This window comes from Etheostoma spectabile, chromosome 16, assembly GCF_008692095.1.
Source record: "Etheostoma spectabile isolate EspeVRDwgs_2016 chromosome 16, UIUC_Espe_1.0, whole genome shotgun sequence".
Lineage (NCBI taxonomy): Eukaryota > Metazoa > Chordata > Actinopteri > Perciformes > Percidae > Etheostoma > Etheostoma spectabile.
Genome location: NC_045748.1, coordinates 23,885,099 through 23,895,206, shown reverse-complemented (window position 1 = coordinate 23,895,206; position 10,108 = coordinate 23,885,099). Strand labels below are relative to the sequence as shown.

The window sequence follows — 10,108 nt, the reverse complement described above, 5'->3', positions numbered from 1 at the left end:
AATTGTTACTATAAATAAAATTGAATTGAATTGAATTTGATTAGCATGAAAACCAATCCCAGTGAACGGCCGAACTCGGAACACGTGTCATTTACCCCTAGGCTCATTTTGCTCCGGATTTATCCTTTACTGTCAGGTTAATGACATTAGCTATATCTCTCTTTCTATCTATCTATTAAAAAAAAAAAGGGGTGGCAGTAGCTCAGTTTGTAGGGAGTTGGGTTGGGACCCGGAGGGTCACTGGTTCAAGTCCCCATGTGGACCAAAAAGTACGGAGTGTGGATTGGTGGCTGGAGTGATGCCTCTTCACCTCCTGGGCACTGCCAGGTGCTCTTGAGCAAGGCACCGTACCCCCCCCCCCCAACCGCTCAGGGCGCTGGTCCGGCTGGCAGCCCACTCACTCTGACATCTCTCCATTAAGTGCATGTACAGGTCCTGAGCATGTGTGTGTGTATTTCAGACCTGTGTGTGATTACTAACAAAGTGTGTACACATAGTGTAAATTGTAATTTCCCCATTGGGGATTAATAAACAAATTAAAATTAATTATCTATCTATCTAATGGCACTTCAATGATGTGTATGAACGGCGGCTTAAGCTCCTCGGTCCTAGCCATCACTGTCTTGCCAATAATGACTTTAAATCAAACCCTCTCATAAAATATCGCTTAATTAACATAGTCTGTGTTAGATGACTAAAAATATATTTTACTCATTTGAGTTGCATTTGTCCAAGCTCTCACACATTCTCCTTAACAACTTTTCCTGGACCTCATGACGTTTTCTTTGTAAGAAGAGAAGAAAGAAGGGTCTATTCAGGTAGAGCCGTGCTTCTTCCATGGAACATCTGCATGATGTTTCTTCCTGCAAGCTCTTCCTGTGGATTTGACGTCTCCAAGTGATGCTCTTCCTGTCTGTTGCCTGGCAACAGAAGGGGAAAAAATAGATGAGGTGATGAGTGAAGGTGAGCCAGAGGGAGATAGGAGGAGAGGAAGGAAAGAGAGAGGCAAGAGATGTGGTGGGGGGGTGGTTGTTGAGTTCTTCCTGGCAAGCTTTCATAGATTGTTCCATTTCTGTCTCTGACATTCCTTTGAAAAACAGCGATGTGATGTGCTGCCGATCGCAAGATGATTACATCAACATTATACATGACAGGATGTAGATTTCATGTCACATACGTTTTAAGAAGTATCCATTGTATTAGATTGTGTAGTATATTAGTAGTATAGTCTTTAGTTTCCCGTTCTTAAATTGATAGATGTTGTGCTACAGATACGTTAAGTGTTAAGGGTTTTATGCCTTTTTCATTGGCTTAATGCCAGAAAGTACTTTTTTATTACAACCAACAGATTTGATTCACAATGAATTTTTTTCAAATTGCCACTGTTATCACATTGCTAGGTTTTATTTACATTCAGAAAAGCAGAAAAACCATACCAAATATGGATGGACTAAGCCTTTCTGTATTATGTCCTAGCACACTGTTGGACCACACAGACACATGGCTCCACAACAGAGAATAACACTAAAATGGCTATTGGGTGCAAAGTTAAAAACGGTTTCAAAAAAGAAAGAAAAGAACTTCCTGTTCATGTGAGGGGCTACTGGTGAATGCTGTTTCGACACTTTGAAGCTTTTACAATTTGTACCCATGACTGTTAGGGGGGCTCAAAAAATATCTATACTGGAACATTAGCTGGTCCACGACTTCCCTGTGACCAAATCTGCAATTCAATTAAACGTTATTTTATTTAGAAACATGCACCCTGAGAGCACGATTTAAACTAAAATCAAGCCTTGAAACAATTTTTTGGCTGAGACCTCTGCAAGACAAAGCCCCAAGATTAGTCCCAAGTAATATACAGTCGCTTTTATATTTATGCTCTTATATTTGAGTAGCACATCTGTACAGGCAAAAGGCCGGTACCCTAGCAGACTGCATGGAGGAGGCGTTATTATGGAGCCCACGCAATTTCTAGGCAAGTCCCGCCCTCCGAAGCAGCCCGATTGATTGGAGCTAAGCATGACCTTGAGTAATTGAGGTTATGATAGGTGATTGGTCAGGAGATAGGACCTGAAGAAATTGGGTTCCGTTAACTTGCGTGAGCGTGGACGCCTGGCCAATAGCAGCGTGTGAATGCTTCTGAAGGGCGGGTCTTGCCTGGAAGTTGCGTGGGTTCCATAATAACGGCTTGATGAGCAGTGTGTGTGTGCTTTGAATAATGGGGATGTGTGTGGATGGGCAGTGCGTTTTTGAAGAATTAGTATTTTGAGTAGCAGCTGCCCATGAGTTGATGTCTATGTTTTGGTGTTTTTGCCTGTGGTTTTACTGGCCGTGATGTGTTTAGTTATGATTTTTGTGTTGTCCGTGCAGCAACTTGCCCTTGTCCAACACAAATTTCACCCAAGGGAGACAAATGAAAATACACTGACCTTGATTGGGTAGTAATGCAAGATACACCTTTGCTGATAGTGGTACGAATTGAGATTATGAACAATCTTGAACTGATGTTATCTCATAATGTACCTACTAGATAAGAGCTGCTGAGCACTCAGACCAAAATCAATTCATTAACAGTTTATTAACATTTACAGCTAGATGAACTATTACAATGTTAGAAACCTATTAATTGCACAAAAACAGTCATGAGTTACTCACTTTGCAACAAGCCATCAAGTCTTAAGTTACACATGTTTCATTAATAAACTGTTTCTACCTGCTACAATAATGTGTCAAGTCTGCAGCTGTAAATATTAAATTATTACTAAATGGATGTTTTCGTTGTATAAGTGATCATCCCAGGGCAGATCTGTAGGTGTTCCCCACACACACAATCCTGTGGTGTCAGTGTGTCACCACGGTGGTGTATTCTGACAGAACATCTGTTCTGTGGTCTGTGTTAGCTGTCTGAACATTTAGGTTTCTACCTGTAACTTATACAAACTGTCAAATTGGTGAAGATGGTTTTTGAATCTGCTTGTGTTTCGTCTATCGGCATGTGTTTTCTTCATTTGCAGTGCATAGAGCTCTCAGGTCCACCGTATATATGACATGTTCTGTGGTCGGAAATGAAGGAATACCTGTTAACAGACTGAGACTTGGAAAACTTGAATGTCCTCGAGAGGCAATTTGTTGTACAGTACAGCGGGGCGGCTGTGGCTCAAGGTAATTAAAACGCAATTAAAATGTCCAACTCTGGACGTGGGTGTTGCATTGTTTCCTCCATCTCGTCCTTATAATGCTCCTCACGTATTTAGTGTGAGGATGCAAATGATGGAAGCAAGGATGCATAAATAACAAAAGTCCCTATTGAGAAGAATCCCAAGATCGACAGAGAGAAAGAGGATGAGAGAGAGGAGGTCTAAATGAAAGAGAGGGAATCACCAGAAGGGAAGATGTGCAGTCCCAAAGCTGCAGAGAGAGAAGAGATGAAGAGAGGGGAGGTTGGGGGAGGAGATGGAAGGATCAATATCTAATTTCAGTCCTGAGTTCACTGTGGATGGTTTTCCAATGAGACTGGATCAGAACACCAAAGTTTGAATAGCTGTGTATCTCTGTCTGTCTCGCTGTGCATCTTCCTTTTATCTTTTTCCCTCTGTCTGTTTCCCTCTCTGCAGCCTCATAGGTGGCTCACACCTCCATCTGTCTCTGTGTCCACTGTTAATGATGTGCAGGCTTGGACACCAGCGATTACTTTTACCAGCTAGAGTCACTGTGGTGCCAATATGTGAAGTCGCTCCTAAAGAATGAGTAGCGTCTAATGTATTTCTGAGCAGTGTTAATTACAATGAATGTGGCTGCAGAACCATTAATTAAAAAGGTCTGGATTACTTAATGTGGATTCCAGACTTTACTCCACAGCGGTGCAGAGTAAACCCTGGCCCCTCCAAACATACATTCCAGGATAGGAGGGGAAAAAAAGTCTCTGGGTTGTTTATATTTCTTTAAACCAATCACAATCGTCTTGGGCAGCGCTAAGTTCTGGTCGAAAGATGGTGGCTCTGCAAAATGGACTAGAGAAGGAACTTGTTTAGGTAGAACAGTTCCACCATGCAAAAGAAAATGCCAATAAAATATCAAATGAAATTAACTGTTCACACAATACAGTAACGTGAGCTATTTAAACTAGCTGGATACATGGTTAAACATCATTTGCTCTTGCCGGTGTTTTGATCCCCACCAATCGGTCCCAAATGTTCCACTTAGAAAGCAAATGCTGTAAACATGTTCTTTGTAAATCTTTACAATCATTCCCCGAAAGAAGCGAGCAGACCTGGCTTGTTGCACAATCCAAATTTTCCTTCATTTTTATCGCGTAGCTTGCTAGCCCGAAGCTTGTCGCTGTTTCCTGAGTTTTGCAAGGCGAGGGACCACCAGGCAGAACAGCCGGCGGCGATTATTCGGTAAATGAAGTGTCGAATATCCAGACTACTCAGGGACCCTAAAAACATTACCCAAAGCTCAATGGGAGTCAACTAGTTTATGCTAATTCAGTTGACTTAGGAAAATGCACTGTGAAAAGAAATTATGAACTGACATGATAAGGACCTCAAATTTAGTTGCCCTTTCGTTTGTATTTATTTTTTCTTCTTTTTGAGGCATTTAGTTATTTGTTTATCTGACAGATGAAGACATGAAAGGGGAGAGAGAGGTGGAACGACCTGCAGCAAATGTCCACTGCTTCGAACCCGCGGCCACTGCGTCGAGGAGTAAACCTCCACACACACACACACACACACCAGGTGAGCTACCCAGCCGCCCAGTGTTTTATGATGTCAGAGGACTTAGAAGATGAGGATTAGAAGAAGAAAAAAATGAGTAGTAAAGATATGGACTTTTATTTTAGGTCAAGATCATGCACTGTAAAATGAGTGGATATGTCAGCAGTGACATCACCCTTTGGTTTGTGGACTGTTGTTTTGAAGCCTTAAGTTTGTCCATTTGGCCATCGCCACGTGATGATTTTTGGACGAGAGGGCGGAGCTGGAAAAGGCTAACGGCAATAAGCCAGTGTTGTGTATGGTTGCAATAGCTAAGCTAAACGCTTATTGACTGATTTTCAGTCAGAGTACCCTACAAATGCACTATTTCTTGCTATTTGAGCAATGTGATAAATCTACAGCTATTTTAGGGAATCAGCTTAAGAAAGAGAAGAAACTAAAATTGTGAGGCATTAAAGAAATAGTTTGACGTGCTACAAACAGGGAATAGGGAAGTTAGAAAGTATAGGCATTGGATTTGGCCTTTTATGGGATTTGTTGCCAGTAAAAAATGATATATAACTTGGCCTGGTTGAATAGCATAACAATGCTATGGCTCCAACAAAACCCCCAGCATGCCTTGAAAAAATGAAAAAGAAAGATTCCATTCCCATTGCCTAATTCTCTGCATTTGCCCTCATTTATCTTGTTTACTTGTTTAAGGATTACTTTCACTGTTGATGCACTAGCATATGGAAAAATGTTGTGATGTTTGTTTGGGAAAATGATGAAGTTAAAAAAGAAAAAGATTTTTCAATCTACCACAGAAAATGAAAATAATGTCAGAGCTAAGGTAATGGTCTCTCTCTCTCTCTCTCTCTCGCTCTCTCTCTCTCTAACCGCGGCAGTGAGTGCAGGAAGGAGGTGTTGAGGGGGAGTTTACATCCATGAAATATTCATGACAGAAAATGCACCAATGCAACTGTGCGGCAGACACCAGTGTGGGGCTCCAGTTCTCCCTCTCTATCTCTTTCCTTATCTCTTCTCTCTATGAATCTTATTTTTCAAATCTCCCTAAGTGTGTCATTAGATTCTTTTTTTAATCTTCTCTAGCTTCATTATTACTTCACTTAATGGATGGCCTTTTTAAACAACAGGATCTGCCCCCTTCGCTACTTCTCTATTGCCACTGGTCTCTTTTGCCTTTGTCTCACACTGACCCTTCATAATGTGAGGAACACTATTATACTCTATTAGCAGCAGCCTTTAGGACGTGTGTATTGTTTCCCAGATGTACGTTTGTACAATGTACAAACATTTTTTTCAGTGATTAACTTATTGCATATAAAACAGAGCTCTTGGTTGTGGCTCCCAAGGCGCGGCTCCAGAAGGTCAGAGATCTCATCCTGCGGGTTGATGGGTGTGCCATCTGCCCATCGCCTGAGGTCCGCAACCTTGGTATAATCCTGGACTCCTTCTCTTACCATACTTACACCAAATCCATCACCAAATCAGCCCTTTTTATCATCTCAAAAACATCTCCAGACGCCGGCCATCACTCTCTGACTCTGTGGCAGAAACCCTCATTCATGCTTTCATAACCTCCCGTTCGGACTACTGCAACGGAGTCCCTTGAAAGGCTCCAGTATGTCCAAAACTCTGCCGTTAGGATCCTCACCCAGACCAAGCCCTGGCAGCACATCTTCTCAACCCACATCCACCTTTACCAGCTCCCGCATCAAATATAAAATCCTCCTATTCACCTACAAATCCCTCCATGCCCTGGCCCCAAAGTACCTCTCCGACCTCCTCCATCCATACATTCCACCCTGAAACCTCCAGTCCTTAGACGCTGGCCTGCTCTCCGTTCCCCATTCCAGACTCTGTATCTTTGGAGGCAGAGCCTTTAGTGTTGCAGCCCCATCGCTCTGACACACCCTCCCTGCAGGTATCTGAAATGCTACATCCCTGGAACACCACCTGTTTACCACAGCCTACAACCTCCTTTAGCTTAGTAATTCTATAAAGTGTCCTTGGGTTTCTTAAAGGTGCAGTTTAAATAAAAGTTATTGAGGACCCAAGAACCAACAGCGGCAAAGGCCCTATTAAAACTGAAGGATTTCTTTTTCTATGCCATGCCTTTTTGGGGACCTTTCCATACCCAAAGACTCACCAAACTTTGAAAATGTGTCATGCCTGGTGAAAAATTTGATAATTTAAGGGTTCGTAGATTGGCATGAAAAAATGCCTTGCTGGCGCCCACCACAAAACATGAGCCCCTCAGTACATTTCACGTAGATTCACGAAAGATGTCCAACAAAGCTCAAAGGAGTAATACCCTAAACCCGACAGGACTTTAAATTTTGGGGTTTGCTATATCCTTAACGATCAAAATCAAGATTTTTTGTCAAAAGGTGTGGGCGTGGTGGCCATTTTGAGCGTTTAGTGATGAACAAGAAAGCTGTTGTAACTTGATTGTACATTGTGAATTTAAATAAGAAAAAGCAAAACTGAAAAAAGCAAATTTGAAATGTAAAATGAGTTATCTTTTATATTTAGCTTTTCCATATGGATTTAACATTTGGCTTTTTAATTTGGACACGTCATGTCAAAAGTGTATGTAAATTAGGAGGCGTGGCACAACGGTTGGTGGGCGGGTCTGAAACAAAAGGGGTGCAGAGGCACCTTATGGATGCCTAGTAAAGTAATATTTTTGATTTGATCTTGCTTTGATTTTTCTTTGGACTTTCAATTTTAACTATGAATAAATATGTCGTCCCTAGCTCTCTGTGAGATGCCGTTCTCAAACTCTTCAATACAGCAAGCTACATGCTGAAAATGGCAGGTTTTGAGGAAAATCTGGATAGTGCGTCGAAGCAGGCCTGCTTGGTTCTTTCAAGGAATTTCGATTAAATTTCGATTTTCCTCCGCAGCGGCGTGGAGATGGGTCTGGCAATGCGAGACTAGTCTAGACCAGACTACAATTTACAAAGATCCCACAATTTCCCCCCAAGAGCAAGCATTTGGTGGGACAGCAGCAAGGAAAGACTTCCTTTAACAGGCAGAAACCTTGGGCAGATCCTGGCTCTTGGGGGGCATCCGTCTAACCAGCCGGTCCACTAGTCAACAATACAGAGGACATGGCATCAGTGTTCTCAAGGGCTATACTGCCCTTCAGACATGTTCACAGGTCTATTCCAAAGCCGGATAATCTTGGAACAGGGTAGATCTGAAGGATGAGGAAATCATGGGAGGAGAGAGGAAATGAAAGAGGAAAGAGGGATGAGATGTCCTTTCCTCTGAAGCATTAAGGGAATTTGTCAGCTGTATGGGCGGAGTTAGCAACTCCTTCATCTGCACGGCTTCCAGGAAGACTTCTCTGTCTCCTTGCTCATAGCTCCTCGGAGAGCCATCCTCGCTTTAAGAGGGCCTTCACGAAGGAGGGACAGAACATCTTCAAGTCGAGGATCGAGGACTGATCAATTAGGGGAAGTGAGATGCACCCTCTGAGACGGCTGGGTTCATCTCTGAGAAGCAGTGTGGTCCAGACCAGCAACTGGATCACAGAGTCTCCAGGTCAGAGAAGTGTGGAACAGACCAGCCTTGAACCGGTGATCAGCTACAGCGCAGTCCTTGTCGTGACCTTTGGCTTTGCCACACGCAGGGAATGAAGCCTAGCAGCCTACCCCCCCCACAAGGAGTCCTTTATTTCCCTTTATCGAATTGACTCTGCTCTTTTAATTGAGTTACTCTCCCCCAGCTTTAGCCGTGTTGTAGCTCAGTTTTAACATTAGTAATTATACAGTAAAGATATATCTTTTTAAACGTCAACTGTGGTCTTTGCCCATCTTTTCACACTGTTTGGTCCATTCCAAACTTTGTCCCCCCTTTTTACACTCACATTTTGCCACCTTGATCATACATGATGAGGACAGCTCACCGCACCATCATGGTAATACCAAGGCTACTGTTCTTAAATCAACGTCCATTTTAGAAGTGAGTGCAGTTACCAACACTGAGTTAACTTGTAACATATTGTGAAACATCAGTATTGTTGCTATGGGTAACCAAGCGCATGTGTTCACTCGGGAAAAAACTCACTAGCTCCGCTTCATGTCGGAGTGTGCTGCACAGTAGATAGAGCAGCTAATCACAGCTGCAAGAAAATCTAAATCAATTGTGGGTGGTGGGGATGCAGTTCAAAACTCTCAGAAAACCAATAAATATTACATATTTGGTTTAATAGATGGAAGTGAGGTGATTTACTCACTGCAAAAACGGTACACTGTAATAATTAGTATAAATACGTAATGCATATTATTAGTATGTAGTTTAGCATTGGGACACAGCTACATTAACCCATGTCTGTATTACATAACTTTTCCACATACTTGTATGTTTATGTACAGTATATCTTTAATCTGTATCCGTCTTATTTTCCAGTAATTTGTCTTTCTTTCATGAGCCAACAAGGACCTTACAATCTTCATTTTTTTATTGCAAATACCTACATGCATAATTTTTAGGCAACGTTATAAAACAGTCATCATGTATGGCAATATGAAAGTCCCGTTGTAATTTAAAGGAGCTGCACTGTATTCAGAATATGAATACTGTACAGCAGCAAACAAATATGCATTATGTAAGGATAGTGGAGTGATGGTGTCCTGAGCAGAGAATGAAGTGCATTGTAATCTGAGTTTCTCTGTTCTCTGTGTTGATAGCCGGACTATGTTGCTATGAATCGTAGACAATGTTAGCCCACGCTAGCAGCTAGCATAGGCTATTTCTTTTACTTAAAGCTATAGTGCGTAGTTTCTGTCGCCCCCATGAGAATTCTAATTAATGACAACAAAACTGTCGGCGCGTCCACATGATACAAGCCAACCGTGACCTTACACCTCCCCATGACGTCACACCTGAATGCGTTCCATTTACAAGTCTGATTTTTCATTGTCGGGTAGCTGTAGCCAGGTTAGCCATTGTTAGCAATACACATTGATTATGATAGATTACACTGTTTTTCGTGCATAAAACCAGCGTAGCAACATGTCCACAGATACAAGATGGACAGGACTGTGTGTACTACTGATTTAATGAGACACAAATAAGTCAGAAGTGCTTATAACTGTATGTTACTACAGCTTTCAAAACTGTTGATGCACGGGGCAGCCCCAATGGATTTTAATCTCGGGGTACGGCGAGGTTTTCCGAGTTCTGAGCTTGGAAGGTCAGGGGGTCCCTTTAATGCCAATTAAATGTTCCAATCTCTGTAATAAGATATGATGGTCAATGGTATCAAATGCAGCACTAAGATCTAATAACACAAGTACAGAGATAAGTCCTTTGTCTGATGCAATTAGGAGGTCATTAGTTATTTTCACAAGTGCTGTCTCTGTGCTATGATG

The 10,108-nt window shown here is 42.1% G+C and overlaps 1 long non-coding RNA gene across 1 annotated transcript in view; it reads right to left on the bottom strand.

Moving 5' to 3' along the window:
- Positions 1-687, bottom strand: part of LOC116704072 (uncharacterized) — an 11,696-nt gene extending 11,009 nt beyond the window's left edge. The window contains exon 1 of the long non-coding RNA XR_004335578.1: positions 677-687. This is a non-coding gene — a long non-coding RNA (uncharacterized LOC116704072). The remainder of the gene's footprint in view (positions 1-676) is intronic.
- Between the last annotated feature and the right edge of the window lie 9,421 nt (positions 688-10,108).